This window comes from Sus scrofa, chromosome 16 (genome assembly GCF_054392235.1).
Source record: "Sus scrofa isolate SSC_HxYL_T2T_F1_AM1 chromosome 16, Sscrofa_HxYL_maternal_Yorkshire_Landrace_v2.0, whole genome shotgun sequence".
Lineage (NCBI taxonomy): Eukaryota > Metazoa > Chordata > Mammalia > Artiodactyla > Suidae > Sus > Sus scrofa.
Genome location: NC_139398.1, coordinates 84,941,225 through 84,959,027, shown reverse-complemented (window position 1 = coordinate 84,959,027; position 17,803 = coordinate 84,941,225). Strand labels below are relative to the sequence as shown.

Below are 17,803 nucleotides of genomic sequence, written 5' to 3'. Positions count from 1 at the left end.
AAAAAGACAAAAAAAAAAAAAAAAAAAAAAAATGCATGATCCAAGTTCAAAGCATTGAGTTCCTCCACCCAAACTCAATGAACAAATAATTCCTTGACAGACACTCTTTTTAGACATGTCTTCAAGGTATGTGAATTGACCAGGTGTCTGCCCACTGTGAAGACGGACTGTGCCCTTCGTCGGTCCTAACTGTGGCTGACAGCTTTAGCAACTGAAGTCCAGACATCACCATTAACTCCATGGGGTTCCGAAAAAGTGGACCCCCGCCCCCCGCCCGGATTCCCGGGTCAGAGATGAGGGCGTGTGGTCACCCAGAAGAACCTTCTGCTGACACCATCTCGGGGCGTGTCCTCTGAGACCCCCACCGTGAGCCCTTCCCCACGGGCTCTCCCCTGCACCTGCACCAAGATACACCTCAAGGAACGGGGAACCCAGCAGGTAGGCCTGGAGAAATTGGTCAAAGTTACATAACATCTACAGGCGTTAGCTTTTGCGTGAATGAATCTTTGCAATTCTTACTTGCCAGCTTGCAGTTTCCTCAATGATTTCTTTTCACAAGCTGGCGATAGGACCTCGGGATTCCATCACGGCTGCCAGGCAGAGCGTAAATTTGGCTCCAGGCCTGACTTTGGAGTCTGCTTGGAAAGCCTTGACAGCCAACAGGCGCTGCCTGGACGTGCAGAGCTCCTCGACCTCCCAAATCCACACTCCCCGCCCCCCACCCTCCACCAGCCCCAACCCCGACCACAGCCCAACTTGCATTCATAGGGGCCACTGACACTGGTTTCCGACGTGCGCTGGAGAGGAAGTGGGGGTAGGCAGGTAGATTGGGAAATATGGTGAACTCAAACACCTGGGCTTGGGTATCCCCACCTTCCTGGCACCAGCTTTGTGACCTGGGGCCAAGGAAGTGAGGGTTCAAGGTGCAGAGGTGGGAGGGCCTCGAGAGGCCTGGCTCCAAGCCTTCCAATCTCTGCCATCATGATGCAAGGCTGAAGAATGAGACTTCCCACTGCCTGGCCACGAGCATGTCTCTCTTCCAACAGAGCTGTCTGATAAGCAGAGGTATGCCGCTCCCAGCTCAGGAGCAGCATCGGATGCAGAAGAAAAGGCTGAGATGGAACTAAACAGCCCTCACATTCCGGTCATCCTTGTAACTGACCCACACGAGGTCTGACCTATGAGCCAACATGAAGCCGCCCAGGAATGAGACTGAGCCAAAGAGCACGTCCATCTATGACACCCAGGAGATCCCACCATCCAGCAGCTGCTCTGAAAGCCCAGAGCAAGAGCAGGCGCCCCCATGTGGACAAAGCCTGGCAAGCCCCTTTGACACTGGGGAGAGCACAGAAATGGAGAAAGACGCCCCCATCTGGACAAAGCCCCCATCTGACACCCCCATCTGGACAAAGCCTGACACCCCCATCTGGACAAAGCCTGGCAAGCCCCTTTGACACTGGGGAGAGCACAGAAATGGAGAAAGATGCCCCCATCTGGACAAAGCCCCCATCTGGACAAAGCCTGGCAAGCCCCTTTGGCACTGGGGAGAGCGTAGAAATGGAGAAAGGAAGGCAAGAAAGTGAGCCAGCTCTTCTTGTTTGAAAATTAAAGGGTCAATCAGAAGTTCTAAACTTGGCTTGGTCCAAAACTTTGCGGTGAAGGAGAAACACAATACTTCAAAGGCAGCTGGGTTAGCAGAGAAACTGACCGGAGGAGAACCATGAAGAGGAAGAAAAGGAGAATCCCTCTGATAGGGGAAAAGAAAAAAAAGAAAAACGCCATCACAGGCTATTTGAGGAGTAGCCCCATCAGGAAGGGCAGGAAACCACAATCCAGCATCCTCCTTTCCGCCTGGGACACCTGGTCCCCCTACGTCAGGCAAAAGTTCAACAACTGGGAGCTGGACCCCAGCGCTGAAAAACAGGATCTTTGTCACAGCCCCAAATCTTAAACTTAAAGGAATAAAACGTCCAACTTTATCTCCCAGCTCAAACTTTAAAGCCATTTTCCTTCGCTGACATGGTGCCAAAGATCCTCCACGTTTGTGGAGCCCCCGCTGTGGCGCAGGGGGTTAAGAACCCGAGTAGGATCCATGAGGAGGAGGGTTTAATCCCTGGCTTCGCTCCCTGGCTTAAGGATCCAGCGCCGCCGCAAGCTGCGGCACAGGTCGCAGATGGGGCTCGGATGCTGTGGGGCTGTGGCTGTGGCTCAGGTGGGCAGCCGCAGCTCCGATTGGACTCCGAGACTGGGAACTTCCATGTGCCGCAGGTGCGGCCCTAAAAAAGAAAAAGAAGAAGGTTCTCCATGGTTAAACTTGAGAACAAGGATGAGAGGGAGGGAGGGACCATCAGACAGAAGGGGCCGCACTACGAGCCCTGCAGCTGTGACGTGGCCCCTGCTGGCTCTTCCCTGTGTTCCAGAGGGCTGGTAAAAAGCCAGCATCCTCTACCTGGCAGTGTCCAAAGTTGACACTGGAGGTTAACATCTGGAGGCTTTCCAGAAAAGGAAGTGGTTACCAAAAAGTTAAAAAAGTCATCTAAACGAATGGTCTAATACATTTTCCCCACTTAGCACCACGTCTTCACACAATTCTGTAGGTAACACTACCTGTTCCCTTAATTATGATCAACTGCAGCCACCAGCTGCAGTACAAATCAACGATTCCTCTAAAGAGGATCTTCAAGCAAGAGAAAATGGCATCGTTTTCTTATGTTTCCCCACTAAATATCTGTCCTGGCCTCATGGAAATTTCGTGTAAGTGGTCAATCTGTTTAATCAAATGCCTAACTAGTTATCCTTAAAATATAGAGAACATGAGCTCACTGGAAATGAAGGAAAATAGTCACCAAAAGTACCCACCTAAACAGGATCTTACTGACCAATGAATGCCGTCAAAAGTGACACCAAAACCTAGATGTCACCCACTCCTTTGCCATCTAATCAGTGGAAGGAAATAGTAATGCCCTCTCACAAGGACGTCCTCCCCACTCATTAAGGGTGAGTAATAATTTAGAGCTGGTAACAGAAAAACATGGGCATTTTATAAATTTTACTCCTAATGTGTGTGTAGGTTCGGCTGAAACTCAGGAGGAGCCAGTGAGAAATGACATGGGTCAATTGCACTAGGATTTAAAACTCTGTTTCATCCCAGTTTTTGCACCCAGCTACTAGGAGGGCTGAAGAAATGAGACGTGGCTGTTGCCGAGAAATGCCGGCCTGAACCATCACAGGGCTGCAGAGAAATACTTCATTACTAACGGAAGGATGCTTGTGAGCCTGGAGGGTCTCGGCCAGCTTGAGAAAGCCACACCGGGTGTATGTGGAGCCGGAACTGTCTCTGCCAAAGTAAACACTCCCACGGAAAGTCACCATGTGCAAACCAACTGGTGTGGGGACGGCAAGGTGCCCAAGACACAGCAAAGGAGGCCCCGAGGCGGGAGGCAGAGAGGATTTTCACACACAAAGCAGATGGAAGTCACCATAAACACGAGGAAAGAGCTAATGACATTCGCTTCCATCCAGAGTCAACAGTCGAAGAGCAAGGAAATTACAGGCAATTCGTATGTATCTCTATTCATAACCTAATCTCAGCTTGTGCTTTAAGTGCAAAACATGTCAGAGCAGAATGGAGAGAGCCAGAAGTGACTCAATGATTCTTCTAATAGGGGAGGGAAAAAAAGCACTCTCTCCTCTAAGTATTCAGGCTCAGGGCACTAAAAAGCTGCACCCTGTCCCTGGGTCTGTAAGAGGCGACCTGCCTCGCCAGCCAAAGCAAACGCTCTGCTAAGTGAGCAAGGAGACAGAGGCAGGCACGGCGCTCTTTTCTCCACGCCAGGTGAGCAGCAACCTTTGGCGAGCAGAAGGATGCTCGGGGAGGTCCAGACCCTGCAGCTCTGGTGAGACCAGGAGCCTGTGCGTTGTGTTTTCAGAGACCACCCCCCGCCCCCCGCCCCACCAAGCTATGCCCCCGGACCCATAAAACTGGCAGAAGAGCCAGTCCTCTAACCTGGGGGTCGGGATAGCAAACGCCGAGTAGCCAGGTTGGCTAAAGAGTTTAAGTGATCTGATTCGGTTCCGTGGTTTCCTCTGGAAACAACCTGGGCCTGCTTGTTTTCAGGACCCAGGTCACAGCTCTGATACGCTGGCCAGGAAGTGTCGCAGGATCAAAGAGACGCTGCTCATCCTGGCGTCCGGTGGCCTGGGCACGAGGCTTTGTGAAAAATTGTGGCAACACAGCATACAATTCCCAGTGAACACAGCGGGATTTGTTCTGGCCACGGGTGGTTTAATGAACTCGAACTTGAGTGATTAGGCACAGACGGCTGTTTCTTTAAACAACTTTGTAGAGAGATGTGACATACCATAACATTTAGGCGCCGTAAAGGTACATTTCGGTGGTTTTTAGTAAATGTACAGGGTTGTGTGTCTGTGTCCAAGGTCTTGAAAAGCCCCGCCTGCCCGCCTGCCACTCCATCCAAGCCCCAGCCCCAGGCCACCTCGAATCTGCTTTCCATCTTCATAGGTTTCCCTTTTCTAGACGTTTCCTATAAGTGGAATCACACGATATGGGGTCTTTTGTGACTAGCGCCTTTCACTAAGAGTCCTGCTTTCAAGTTCGCACATACTTCAGCCTTTATGAGGAGTTCATTCACTCGATTGCTGAAATAGTGGCCCATTGTATGGCTAGATTACATTTTGTTTATCCACTCATCTGTTTCAGCTTATTAAATCTATAAATCCAACTAAGTGACAAGGCTTACTGACCTAATCTCAGAAATAAAATAAGAAAGGCTTCCATAGTGCAAAGACATTCTAGAATTTCTAAAAGTCTCCATAACATGCGAAACTATGTCATGAGGCTACAATACCTTTCCTGGAATCTGTACGCCCGTGGGAGGGGGCGCTGTTTTAAACAAGTAAACAACATCCTTGAATTTCACTTTTTCCGTGTTTCGATACACATAAACTATTTTAATACACATCAAGGGTTTTATGCTAATCTCTGAGTCCAGCAAGGTCATGGATTCATTGACCAAGCATTTTCAACTGTGCACACAGCCCCGCATTACGATATACGAGTGTACAGTCAGTCCTTGGCTCGCAAAGACATCTGTATTTCCGGACTATGCTAATACATCAGTTTGGGGGTATTAGAAACGCTTTTCTCCACATGGTGTTTAGCTTCCCTGGGTAGCTCCCAGCATCTTGTTTAAGCCAGCACCTTTATCTAGGGCTCTCTACTGCAGTCTGTACTATGCACATACTGCCTAGAGGCATATTCTACCCAAAGTATACGCTACCTAAAGGCATTTACTGATTCATTCACTCACTATTTAGGAACCGAGGGAGGGCAGCCCTGGGCCAGGTGCCCTTCTGGGCATGGGAGACTCACCATCCACAGTCTTGACCCCTAAGTCTCCTTTCTCTAATGGGTGAAAGATTCTAAGGAATGCAGTGCGTTGGGATGGACCAAAATGCTTCAAAGAGAAAAAGAGGAGGCTGAGGAAGAGGGGAGAGAGGGAACGGACACTTGTCTTAGGTCGCGTGATTTGGAGGCACCTTTCGGAAGACGGGACACTTGAACCAAAGCCCTCAGAGCAGCAAGATGTGGAAGCAGTGAGCCTTCAAGGGAAGTGGAGGAAAAGCATCCTTGGCCAGGGGAAGAGAACACGCCAAGGCTGGAAAGGAGGCCAGAGGGGCTGGAGTCAGCAGGGAGGGACAGGGGCAGATTCCAGGCAAGTCAGGGAGCCAGGATCTCTCTCACACTCACACAAACACACACACTGTCCCGATTTCCTGGCCTCAGGAACACATCTCCCCCAGGGAACGGATTCTGTCCCTTTGCAGGGCCCAGCCCCCTCCTCCAACTGGCCCATCCTGCATCCCCTGGGTGGGCAGCCAGTCCTGCTTGCTGAGTTCTGTCACTGCATCCAAACTGTTCCCTGGACCTGTTCTCCATGGCAGACCTTAGTTCTGGGGATGTGTTTTGTGCTGTCAGTCCTGAGGCCCTATCTTGGTAAATCCACGTCCTCGCCCCTCTTGTAGGGGAGTCCTACCCGCTTCCTGACTCCAGCCCCCTTTTATCTTCTGGGGGACCGGCTACTGGGTGACCCAGAGGTGACGCAGGCACGGCATCCCGACCCACCACGATCACCGGGCCGTCTCCACATCCATCCACACACTCTGTGCGGAGGCCCTCACAGGACCTCTGTCCAACACCCGAGTCACACGGGGACAGTTTCCCCACTGTCAACTGCTGCTGCCCTCACCACCCCTCTCCAGCTGGCCTGGAACCCATCCACACCGCCGACAGCGCTCCAGCGCAGCCGGCAGCCCTGGCCCTGGGGACCATCCTGTTGCCAGCAAGTGCTTCAGTGGAAGCGGAGGCCTCGCCCCACTGCCCTGCCCAATTAGGCAAAGCACTCCCGGTAATTATTCTCCAGGTTCCCTGAGACTAACTTTCCCAAAGTCCAGTCCCACAGCTGGAACATGCGGAAACCACAGGCACTGCAGAACCAAATTCCTACTCAGCTCCTATTTGGGCGTCCACTGGCTTGAGCGATGGCTTAATGGCCATGCTGGCTGCGCAAAGGAAGCTGGGCATCCAGAGCCATTATTTTTGCTTTACGCCACCAGTTACAAACAATGTACTCGGCTTTACAATCGGTGAAGTTTTACGGCAGATCTAAATCTCGGCCCTGTAAAACAAAACGCGGGAGCCAGTTGGTGGATTCTAAAACCCATTTGGCTGCAGGATGTCCAGCCCTAAGTGTCCCTGGCCCGGGTCCCTGTGCCCTCTTGGCACCACGTGCGTGAGCAGCGCTGGCGGTGGAGCGGCCACATCCTTGGTGGCTGGCTGAGTCCAGCTTCAGGAGATGTGTCACATACCGGTTTTTTGTTGTTGTTGTTTTTCTTTTTACAGAAAGGGAAGTTCTCTGTCCGTATTTGCAGTGCGTTTGTAAGGAACACATCTCTTCCAGCAAGTCCCTGCCCGGCACTAGCCTTTTTATGATGCTGCAGATAACTCACGGGAAAGGCTTAGCAGAGTTTTTCTCATGGCTTGCTTTTTTTTTTTTTTTTTTTGGCTCTGCTTTTCTTTGCATAGGCATATCATATATCGTTGCCAAATGCTGGGTGAATGTGAATTGATTGGAAGAGGCTCTGTTTCCTGTGAACAATTTGTCCTTGCTCAAGCCTGATTGTCACTTGCCTAGAACCTTTTTAATTTCACATCTCAGCAAATACAGCGTGATTTCTCCAGGAGAGCTGCCTTCTGATAGCATCAATCTTCCTGGTTATTTATCATACATATCTGTAATTGAATTACCCGTGGCAGTAATGCGATCTACTCGCAAATGTACATAAAAATGCAACATAAAATAAAATTGTTCCAATGTGCACGACCTCATCACTCTACACGAACCTTAGGGCAGCCAGTTCCACAGATAGGGACAAGTAGGGAAGGACAGATGGGGAGATAAAGATTAGCGGGCGCACGGGGCCTTCCAGAAATAAAAGAAATTCACCCCCAAACTTTATTCTCTCTTAAAATAGAGCATCTTTCAAGATTAATCAGGAAACCAATTCTAGGACATGGAGGGGGGAAAAAAGCGTAAAGAATGGAATGATCTTGTTCTTTTTCAAAGGCCGCAGTCCTACGCTGATACATTTTAAAACTTAGGGAAGCGAAGGGAAGCACTCATGCTCGCTCTGGTCAAACAACTATTAATCCTGGACAATTAAAGAAGGTAAAGAAGAAGACAAAGACAACAGCAAGCCCTTTGAGAAAATATTCTGTTTTCTTGAGCCCACTGTTGGGTTAATCCCACTTTAAACGTCATGCCCCAGGGAAATGTAATTTGTCTTTGAAGTTGCTTCAGATACGCTTGAAATTCAGAGCCAAGTTTCCGTAGCTCTAGAACCTATAGATGGCAAAGATGAATGATGTCAATTCCAGGACATTATAATAAGTTACTTGTTATGGGGGACCTTCTCTTGGATTAAGGTTTCATTTGCTTTGTTCTGTTTGGCTTAAATTCTGAATCAAAACAAGTCTGCCTATGTATAGTCTAGCTTACTTGAAGTTTTCTCTTCTTTTCTTGCCATGAGATACTGATGCTACATGTATCCAGATAACCAGTACCCGATACATTCATCAAAGAAATCAATGATATATTTATCAGGCACATCACAAGCTGCTGCTTCAAACTCCTTCTCAATGAGCTAGCTTCTCCTCACCTGTTGAATCTGTCTTTATCAGGCTTCCAATGTGTGCTAGAATTAGAGACAGCAGACTGCCCCCTATCTACAGCTGATGAGGTCTACAAGGCAGCAAGCAGAGTGGCAAAAACCAGTCATTTTTAACAAAACATCGGCATCTCAATTTTAAAAGCTTGCAGAGACGTAAGTGAGAAGGTCTGTGTCATCAACAACACTCCACAAAGACAGTATAAACAGCTTAAAGGGCTAAGTATACCCATCGTAGGACCCGAGGAAATAGTTCACTTTCTCTGTATAAATATGCAAATAGATGCGTGTGGGCAGAAATGCACAAGGTTCCATATTATGTGCCTTGCACTTTGGTGTAACTCAATTTGTTAGACACCGTAATTTACATTTTAAAAGTTATTTAACACCAAACATAAAAATGTGTCACCTTGGTTTTATAATTATACCCTAAGCAATTTGTCTCGGTAGCTATAGCAACAATTTCAGACGCACTTTTAAATACAAATATGGTATAATTTTAGAACCAAGAATGACAGAGGATTTACTGCAGGACGTGGGACAACTTTTCTCAAACACTTGTACATAGACTGCTCCAAAAATGGATTCTTCGACTGACATATTATAAACTAATTAACTTGTTCTATCTCGCAAACTATAGGATCTGTGATCCAAACCTCTTCTTAGGGATTCGTTTCTAATCTTAGTTAACTCTCGGGTTCATGATGACTTGTTTATATAATGAAATACCTTCAGACCTTCGGCTGGACATTTAAGGAAGCTCTCCTTCCCTCCCCCCCCCCCCACTTTCTGGGAGGTGTATCAGAAGCAAAGCCTCAATTTCAATTACTTTATAATCACAGCAAAAATAGTCATTTGGAATCAAGAACCATAGTCACTGAGATAATAAAAACTATGTAATCGTTCATCTAAGCCGCCCTCTCTCTCAGCAGCACGAGACAAAGTCCCCAGGAGCTGGAATCTGTTATTTTGAGCAATTAGCATACGACACAAAGAAAAGTTTGGTTTTAACATCTCCAATCAGGAATCTAAAGTGAACCAAGAGGTCTTGCTGCAAAGCCATGGATGGGGATTCAGAAGGTCTAGGAACTCTCTAAAACCTAAGCCAAAGTTTACAAGAACTTGGGTTCATTCATTGTGCCCCCTGGCCGACACCTCTTAAGAGCCACTGAGCTATTCGTGTCCATGTTTCATTCTACCCAGAGGTGGAGAGGAAAAACTTTCACAAGGAAAGGGCAGCGAAGAACGCACAGGTTTATTTTTACCAAGTTCTGAACATCTTAGAAACATCTTATGGACAAAGACAAGCGTTACCACCCAGGAGACCAAAGTCTTTGCTCGCAGCAGGAATCTCGCAGCTGTTTGCCATTAAAACAACCAAATAAGTTACTGCAATTTGTAAAAGGCATAAAATGATTAGCATCAGCCATCTTCTCCCTGTTAAGAAAAGACTGTATGGGCTAAAAGCATGTAAAAGCAGAGTTCCAGGAGTATGCAAATGATCACATGACCAGTGCAACACCTCGGATGAGCTGCTACTTCGTGGCAAAGTGTGTGCAATAAAGAAATGCAAGGAAAAAGAAATTTGTGTTTCAAGTGGCCCCAGCTGGACATTTCGGACTGCTTTTTCATTTAAGACGAATATGGAACAAAAATCCTTGGGGGTACAAAAATCCCAGTTTCCTTTTGGGTAAACAGACACGTAGACAAGAAAAGTTATGCAAGTGACACACAACTTAAGGTATGATCTCCTTGAATCAAAATTATGAGCTGGTCCCTGAAAATAACGCAAGATAAACCTGACCCTCTCTCCAATAATGAAACTGGCAGTAAATTAGCAATTAATTTAGCACTGCTAATGAGGTGTTAAAAAATCTTCCCCAGTAAAGTCTGTTTTCATCTTTCTGTGTCTCCTTAGCAAAGACTCACTCTGTAATTAATAACATATCTGTTGTTTCTAAACTTGGCCATTGCAACAGAGCTCTTCTGGATAAGCTGTGACATACAATTGTTTTTCTTAAAAACAAGATTCAACATAAACCTCAATTTTTTAAAAAAATGCAACCATCATTTGTAACTCCTGGCATTTTAACTAATTTGCTCCCGAGGAGAACTTAATGTTAAATATAACTCACATTATCCTCACTCAATTTCTTCTTCTTCCTCAGTAAATACGACAGTTCAAGGGAGAAAGACAGATGCACAAACAGGAAGCGTTTACAGGGACACATTTGTCTCTGGACGGAGTTTTTCTATTTAGAGGACTTGAGTTTGGTAACCACCTTTCCTGTCCCTTCATCCAACAAAGCTGACATCTCTCTCTGGTCAACAGACTGGCTCCCCCACCGCCCTCCCACCTCCAAGGAATTATTGCCAGATCTTCTCTTTGAGATTAGGACCCCCACCCACTCGCCAGCACACAGGAATAGCTCCTAGCACCCTCTCTCCCTCTTCCAGCGCTCGCTCTCAGCGCCCCCTACTGGGGATCCCCGGGACGCCGCAAGCGCAGGAAAGTTAAATCCCATCTTGCAACAGCAGCATCCAGGTACAAAGCGAGTTAAGAGGCTGTGGGTGAACGCGCTTCCCGCCAAAGCGCGGGGAATCGGGACCGAGGGCGCTAGGCCGTGCACTGGGCGCCGCGGGGAACGATCCCTGGGAGACCCACGTCTTCCCTCCGGGGGCCAGATCTATCTCTGGCTTAGAAATCCTGAGCCAGGGGATGAGAAACCTTGGAGCCGCGGAGATGCCCGCGGAAAGGGACTGGCCCGGCTGCAGCCCATCGGGCAGAGGGTTCCTCAGGCCTCGACATCCCCGGTCGCGGCGTTCAGGGCGGCCGCCAGCCTCAGTCTCCCTCATTAACCAAAGCGCTCGGCGGAGTTGAGCCCATGTCCCACCGCCTCCCGGTTTTTCTCCGGCGCCGCAAAGCCCCAGTAACTCGACCAGAAAAACCTTGCCCCAGGCGGCGATTAAGGGACAGCGAAGTCCAGCCACCGAGACTCCTGTCCTTCGTTCCTGACGATACAAGCCTAGACGCGCCGGGGGCGTGCACAGACCTCCTCTGCGCACCTCCGGGAGGTGCTGGGTAGGGGTCCGCTCTCTCCCACCGCCCAGTCGCCCATAGGGTCTCTTCCGCTCCTTACCTCTGCTCGCTCAGATCTCGGCAAAGGCAAAGGCACAAACTTCCAGCCTGCGTACGAGCTCAACTGTGCGCGTCCCCGCAGTGATGGTAGTCCTGATTCTGCACACCCAGCCCCCGGCCTGCCCCCCACCCAGTGCCTGCAGATCGACCCGGCCCGAGATCCACACAACCCACCCGCCAACCACTGCTGCCCCGAGCAGAGGCTCGGTCCCGGCTGCCGCCACGGCCACCCGAGGACGCGGCGGGGGGTCGCTCACCAGGTGCGAGGCGCACTCCTCGTGCCAGTCATTCAGTGCCTAGGGCCCGAAGCAGCTCTGAGGGTCTTCTTCAACGCCGGGCAAAGGAAGTCGAGAAAGCGGCCGTCGCCTCCCGCCACTCCCCCAGAGCCACCCCCAACTCGCTGCGCTCCAGGCTGGGGGCGCGGGCTCGAGCGCCAGGCGCACGGTTCCCGGGCGCACAGCCGGACGGGGGGTGAGCAGGTTCGCGCCCCGCGGCGGCGACGGGCAAGGAGGCAAAGTTGGATGCTGGAGCCAGCTCCGCAGGGAACCTGCGAGTGGGAGAGAGGAGCCCGTGGGCCGGACCACAAGCGCCAGGCCGCCCAGGCAAGAGGAGATGGAGACTGGGGGCCGCCTCCGGGCAGGGACCTAGGGAGGCTGGGGGCTGCAGAGCCCTCCCGCGGCGGAAGCACAGCGCGCGGGAGCGGGCGCAGCAAGAGCAGCCGCCGCCGGCGCCGTCTTCCCGGCGAGTAGAGCGGCACCGGGAGCACGGGCTGGGAGGGCCGCACCGCCTGGCCCCGCCCCGGGCCCTCCCTGGCCCCGCCCATGCCCCGCCCCTCCTCCTCCCCCTCCCCGCCCCGGTGAAACCCGAGCGCCCCACCCCGCGCCTGACCTTCCCAGGCCCTCCCCCGACACCGCCCCTTCCCGGGATCGGACCCCCGCCGCGCCTGGGGCGCCCCCGGGGACCACAGGAGCCCAGCTCCTGTCTGCCCAGGGCGAGTGCGCCCGAGCTTTGACTTTTAGGGACTCCCTTCCCCCAACCTCGCAGAGACTTTCCTTGGCTCCCCCGCCCCCCGTCCCGTCGCTCCGACGTGGCTGCTGGGGGGGGGGGGGCGGGGGGAGCGGTATAAAGGATGAGAGGCAGCCCCGGCCGGGACCCAAGACGTGGCGCGTCCACTCCGATGGCCTCCGCTCCAGGTACGTGCGAGTCCCCCGGCCGGGTCGGCAGTGTGGTGGGGCTAGGCAGGGGCTGCCGGGTCCCAGTTTGTGATTTTGTTCTTTTTTGTGTTGACACCCTCCTGTGTGCTCTGAGCTGGAAACTTTTTAAAGACCGAGGGTGTTGCTGCGGGTTCTTGGAGGCGCTCTTTGGGGGGTGCGCCTCTGGGCTAGATCGGGTCAATTTCAGCAGCGTTGAATTAGAAGAACAAATCCGACGAACCGGGGAGGCGGGTCGGGGGGGGGCGGGCTCCCCAGGCAGCCACGCTGAGCGTTAAGAAAGGAGCCCTCCCCCCAGATGGACAAAGTCAACTCGTCCAATTATGGGGCAAATGGTACTTGTTGCACTTTTGCCGGATCTTCCAGCTTTATGGAGCAAGTACTTAGGCGAAAAGATTTGTAATTGGGAAACAAAGTACCTTTCAGGACGCCTAGAATTTGATATTTTGTTGCAAAACTTAGGCACAGAACCCTGAAGGGCCACGCCTGACCCTTTTTTTCTGGATGGGGGTGGCGGACAGTATCTCTGGGCCTTTTTCTCTCCATCTTGGCCTCAGAGGGTGGCCGTTTCCCTAGCATAAGGAAACTCCCGAACACGCCACCACCACCGCCCTCTCCCTGCAGTGACAGAGGACAGCCAGAGGCCCACGTGCACACAAGGGTCTTGAGCCATTGATGGGTTCTTGGGCTTTCCTGCCACTGGGAGTGGCCCAGTGTGCCCGTTACTGTGCCATTGAGTTCATCTCTAAAACAAAGAACCCATCACTGGCTGGAAGGTGTCCTGGCTCCCATGGTAGCCACGCAGATCCCAGAGGACAATAGGAAAACAACTTGACATTGATGTGTCTTTATTTTCTAGAAAATATTTTTTAATGAAAGGATTAAGTGAACGCAGTTGCGCAGGTTTCCATGGAAGCTCAGCCAAATCCCCACCATCTCTGATGCCCTGGTGATGGAGCTGCTGTGGGTATTCCAGACCTCGTTCGGATTTCCTTTAAGACATCCGGAGGGGGTGTTGGGAGCCGATGCGCCCCTGAGAGGCATGCTACCCTGGGTTGTGCAGGGGCTACTCAGCCCGGTGCCTGGCAGCGGCCTGGCACCTGGGGCCTTAATGAAAAGCTTAACATGTGTTCTTCTGTGCTTGGCAGGGGGGCGGGGGGGGGGGCAGAAGCTCCATTTCCGGCATCCCGATTCTCCTGCCTACGTGGCACAGAGGCCCAGGAGTGCTCACTGGGAGAAGGAGGCTGGCCAAGGTCTAGCCAGGCTGCTCTGCTCCTGGGGAGGGGCCAGCGGAGGGAGGACACCGCCTTACACTTGGCCTTGAAGCTCTTGGTTGGGTATGTGGACCTTGGAACCTCCAACGGCCAAGGCAAAGCCAAGGCAAAGGGACACAGAAGTCAGGACCCACGTGTGTTCAGCTATTCCTTGCTCTTAGCCCTCAACAAAGATAAATTAAATTAAATTAAATTAAATTAAATCTCAGCACATAGGGAGCCAAGCAATGGAAAGGAAGTAGCTTTCTACACCATAACTCAGGAGGGCTGGTAACATTTAACTTAGTAAGTTATGTAACTTTATGGGTGTGTTGGGGGGGGGTCAATTTTACAAGCAGTTTATAGGCTACACAGAAGCTTTGTTTAAATAGGTATTTTTAGCAATAAAGAATTACTAACAAATTAGGAATGAGGAATGAGTGAAACCAAGTAATAATTCAGGATGCCTCCTTAGTTTAAAGTGAAATGGAACAAAACTGAAATCGTGATTTTGCCTTGTGACCTGGAGAAAGTTCCTGAACTTTTCTGAGCTACAGGCCCCTCATCGGGAGCTTAAACAAACCTGCTGGCACATACGGCCTTTGGAAGCATTAAAGGGAAAAGGAGGGGATGGCAGCGAAATATTCACCCAGGGCCCAGCACAAAAGCAGGCGCTCTGCAATTAAAATGGTGTAAAAAAGGGAGTTCCTGGTATGGCTTAGCCGGTTAAGGACCAGATGTAGTGTCCATGAGGATGCAGGTTCGATCCCTGGCCTTACTCAGTGGGTTAAGGATCCGGCGTTGCCTCGCTGTGGGGTAGGTCACAGATGTGGCTCGGATCGGTGTTGCTGTGGCCGTGGTGTAGGCCAGCAGCTGCAGTGCCAATTCAACCGCTAGCCTGGGAACTTCCATGTGCCTCCAGTGTAGCCATAAAAAGAAAAAAAAAAAAAAAAGATGTAAAGGCATCCATAGGTGTTTTTCTTTCTTCCAAATGAAATTTCTGTTTTTGTTTTTTTTTCTGTGAAAGGTCTGCTCCCTGCAGAACTTCTGAAGTGAAGCTGCTTCTCATCACATTCCATAGTAGGGCTGATCATTTCAAGACAGAACTGTTTCATTCTCTGCTGCTACAAATAAAACCCTAGCTCTCCCTAGGCTGTATTAGGTTAGCCCTGTCGATAGTGTAAACGAATGTGAGAACCCACCGGACACTTGGTGAAAATGATGACTTCTGGGGCACTGATTGCTGTGACCTGAAAAACGCCATCCATTTCCTGATTCACCTCACTCCCTGGGCGGAGCTCTGGAGCATCTCTTACGGCTCTGGAAGAAGTAACCGATTTTGTCTTTCTTTCCCTCCCTTGTGCTTGAATTTCAGCCACACGACTAGAGGAGAGGAGCTGGGCGGGCCCTGCAGAGACGGTCACCCTTGAGGCAGGAGATCACGACGCTGCTGTGGGTCCCAGGGGACCGAAAGGGAGGCCTTGCTGTCTGTGATGCTTGCGATGCTCTGAGATTGTATGACTACCTTGAGACACCTCGGCTGAGAAATGGTGGCTCGAGACCCTTAGGACCTCAGTGGGCTTTCCTACCAGTGAGCTGGGGACACGTGACAGTCACCATCCCCAAGTGTGCTCTCTGCAACCCTGCTTTCCTTCTTTCAGATCCGTGTCATTTAACTTTTTTTTTTTTGTTTGGTCTTTTTAGGGCCGCATCCACAGCATATGGAGGTTCCCAGGCTAGGGGTGGAATCAGAGCTGCAGCTGCCAGCCTACCCCACAGCCACAGCAACTCGGGATCCAAGCCGCGTCTGCGACCTACACCACAGCTCCCAGTAACGCCAGATCCTTAACCCACTGAGCAAGGCCAGGGATCAAACCTGCACCCTCATGAGTGCTAGTCAGATTCGTCTCCGCTGAGCCACGACGGGAACTCTGCATCTTTAAAAAACTGCTAGATCATCTGATCAACGTCATCAGTTTTTTTTTTTCTTAAAATGGCCAAACATTGGTAAAAAGATATGCCATTGTACACATCACTAAAATTGCCTAGTGCTATTTTTTGTTTATAGGTTTTACGTATTCGAAAGACCAATGATTATGGCTGCAGGTGACACTGTCCCCCAAGTTTTGACAGATGAAGAATCACCATGAAGGGAGAGTTCTGGGACCCATCAGCTCCTGCTCACATCCCTAGAGCTTCACCAGAAACTCTTTAGGGTTTTTTAAAACCCAAGAACTGTTCACTCCCATTTCAGGGTAGCAGCTCACTACTCTCTTGGCAGTGGTCAGCAGACCAATTTTGATCAAAAAGAACAGCCCAGGGAGTTCCCATTGTAGCTCAGCAGTAATGAACCCAACTAGTACCCATGAGGTTGCGGGTTCGATCCCTGGTCTCACTTAGTGGGTCTGGGATCCGGCATTGCTGGGAGCTGTGATGTAGGTCACAGGTGTGGCTCAGATCCCACATTGCTCTGGCTGTGGTGTAGGCCAGCAGCTACAGCTCTGATCCCACCCCTAGCCCGGGAACTTCCATATGCCTCAGGTGTGGCCCTAAAAAGCAGAACAACAACAACAACAACAAAAAAAAAACCAGCCCAGAAACTAGGACAGAATAGAAAGAAGACAGTCATGGCACATCCGTAAGTGAGCGTAAATGGGCGTGGAACAAAGTAGAGGTACTGGGCCTTACATGGAAGGACCAGCTCAACCACGCTGCCACCAGCCCTGTGCCAGTCTGTGCACTGGACACTCTGCCATGGCCCCTTCTCTGAAGTCTGAGTTTCCATGCCAGCCGAGCCAGGGCCTGCCTCAAGCCTCCCCGGTCTGGTCAAGGGGACATTTTGCCACTGCCCATTCTTCCGTGCAGGTTGGCACATTGTGACCTGGCCCTCACCCCATCCAGGTGAACTCTCCTCACCTGCGAGCATGGTTGACCTCACCCCACAGGTGAAAACCACCTCCTTGACCTCACAGCCACATTCAAGGGAGCAGCCTGCCGTGAATCTACCCACTGGGAATCACAGAAAAAAACCCAAGGATACAGCAGCCTGAACATATATTCAATAGGAAATGCTCACATATTTTTTTTTTTTTTTTTTACTTAGAAAAGCTTAGGAATTCATCTCACTTTCGATAAGGGTCTGTTAATAAAAGAAATTGTATATTTCTTCAGCCCTGTACCAGAAGGCCAGAGTATTCTAGAAATCTGGAAGTATTTTTCCTTGTGTTTATGGTTAAATTTCTAGATATATTTTTCTAGCAGCCCAGTTGCCTTAAAATAAAGTCAGTGTGCTCAAAATACCTCACGTTGTCTTTTTATAAGTATGGTATGAAGAAAAGGAAAAAAAAATGCTCAATTTAAACAATTTTTGGAATACCTAGAGGAAATGCAAATGATTTGTGCATGTATATAAGGCATTCTGGAGTCAAATTTTCTGACATTGAGCCTTGTATGTGTCTTGATCTATAAGCAGAGAATGGCTGTGCCTAAAAATTAAATTGTTTGATACTTGGTAATCAATGCCCTCTACATTCCTCTGTCTTTGGAAATGGAGCTTCAGGGGAAAATACGTAGCTTTGGAAATAATGTTTCCAAAAATAATGCTCATCCTACATAGAATTAGACACACAAACTCATTTGTCTTAGTTTATTCCATCATTTACCAGGGAGACTAACACATAATGACCTTGAGTTCCATGAAAAGAATATCTACTAGGTGAAATTAAACCAATAGGCAAAGTGTCTCCTGAAGCAAATCGGCGGGAAGATGAGCTATCAAGGATCCTGTCAATCTGTCTGTCAATTCAAAATGTTAACTTCTCTCACCCAGAACACCAGCACCTCCTTTTACTGGTCTCCCTGTGGCCCCCGGTCTATCACTACACCACAAGGATCATCGGCCGATAGCAACCCCCCATCATCCTTAATAATCCAGACCTCCTAATCGAATCTAA

At 50.2% G+C, this 17,803-nt stretch overlaps 1 protein-coding gene, 1 long non-coding RNA gene and 1 other non-coding gene across 18 annotated transcripts in view; 2 read left to right on the top strand and 1 right to left on the bottom strand.

Annotated features, from left to right (window-relative positions):
- The window catches only part of SEMA5A (semaphorin 5A), a 530,468-nt gene extending 518,342 nt beyond the window's left edge, over positions 1–12,126 (bottom strand). For 11 of the 16 annotated variants that reach the window (XR_014831038.1, XM_085001945.1, XM_085001951.1 and 8 more), the window contains exon 1: positions 11,644–12,126. The gene's annotated coding sequence lies outside the window, so the exon portion shown is untranslated. Of the gene's footprint in view, positions 1–11,387 lie in introns of all 16 variants that reach the window. The other 5 variants (XM_085001952.1, XM_085001944.1, XM_085001950.1 and 2 more) reach the window with 1 other exon arrangement.
- Positions 12,127–12,285: 159 nt separating this feature from the next.
- On the top strand, positions 12,286–17,149 carry LOC110257274 (uncharacterized). The gene is made up of 2 exons (XR_002339677.2): positions 12,286–12,579; positions 15,226–17,149. It is a non-coding gene; the product is annotated as an uncharacterized LOC110257274 (long non-coding RNA).
- On the top strand, positions 15,062–15,131 carry LOC146395692 (small nucleolar RNA SNORD123). Its single transcript, XR_014831650.1, has one exon. It is a non-coding gene; the product is annotated as a small nucleolar RNA SNORD123 (small nucleolar RNA).
- Positions 17,150–17,803: the final 654 nt, after the last annotated feature.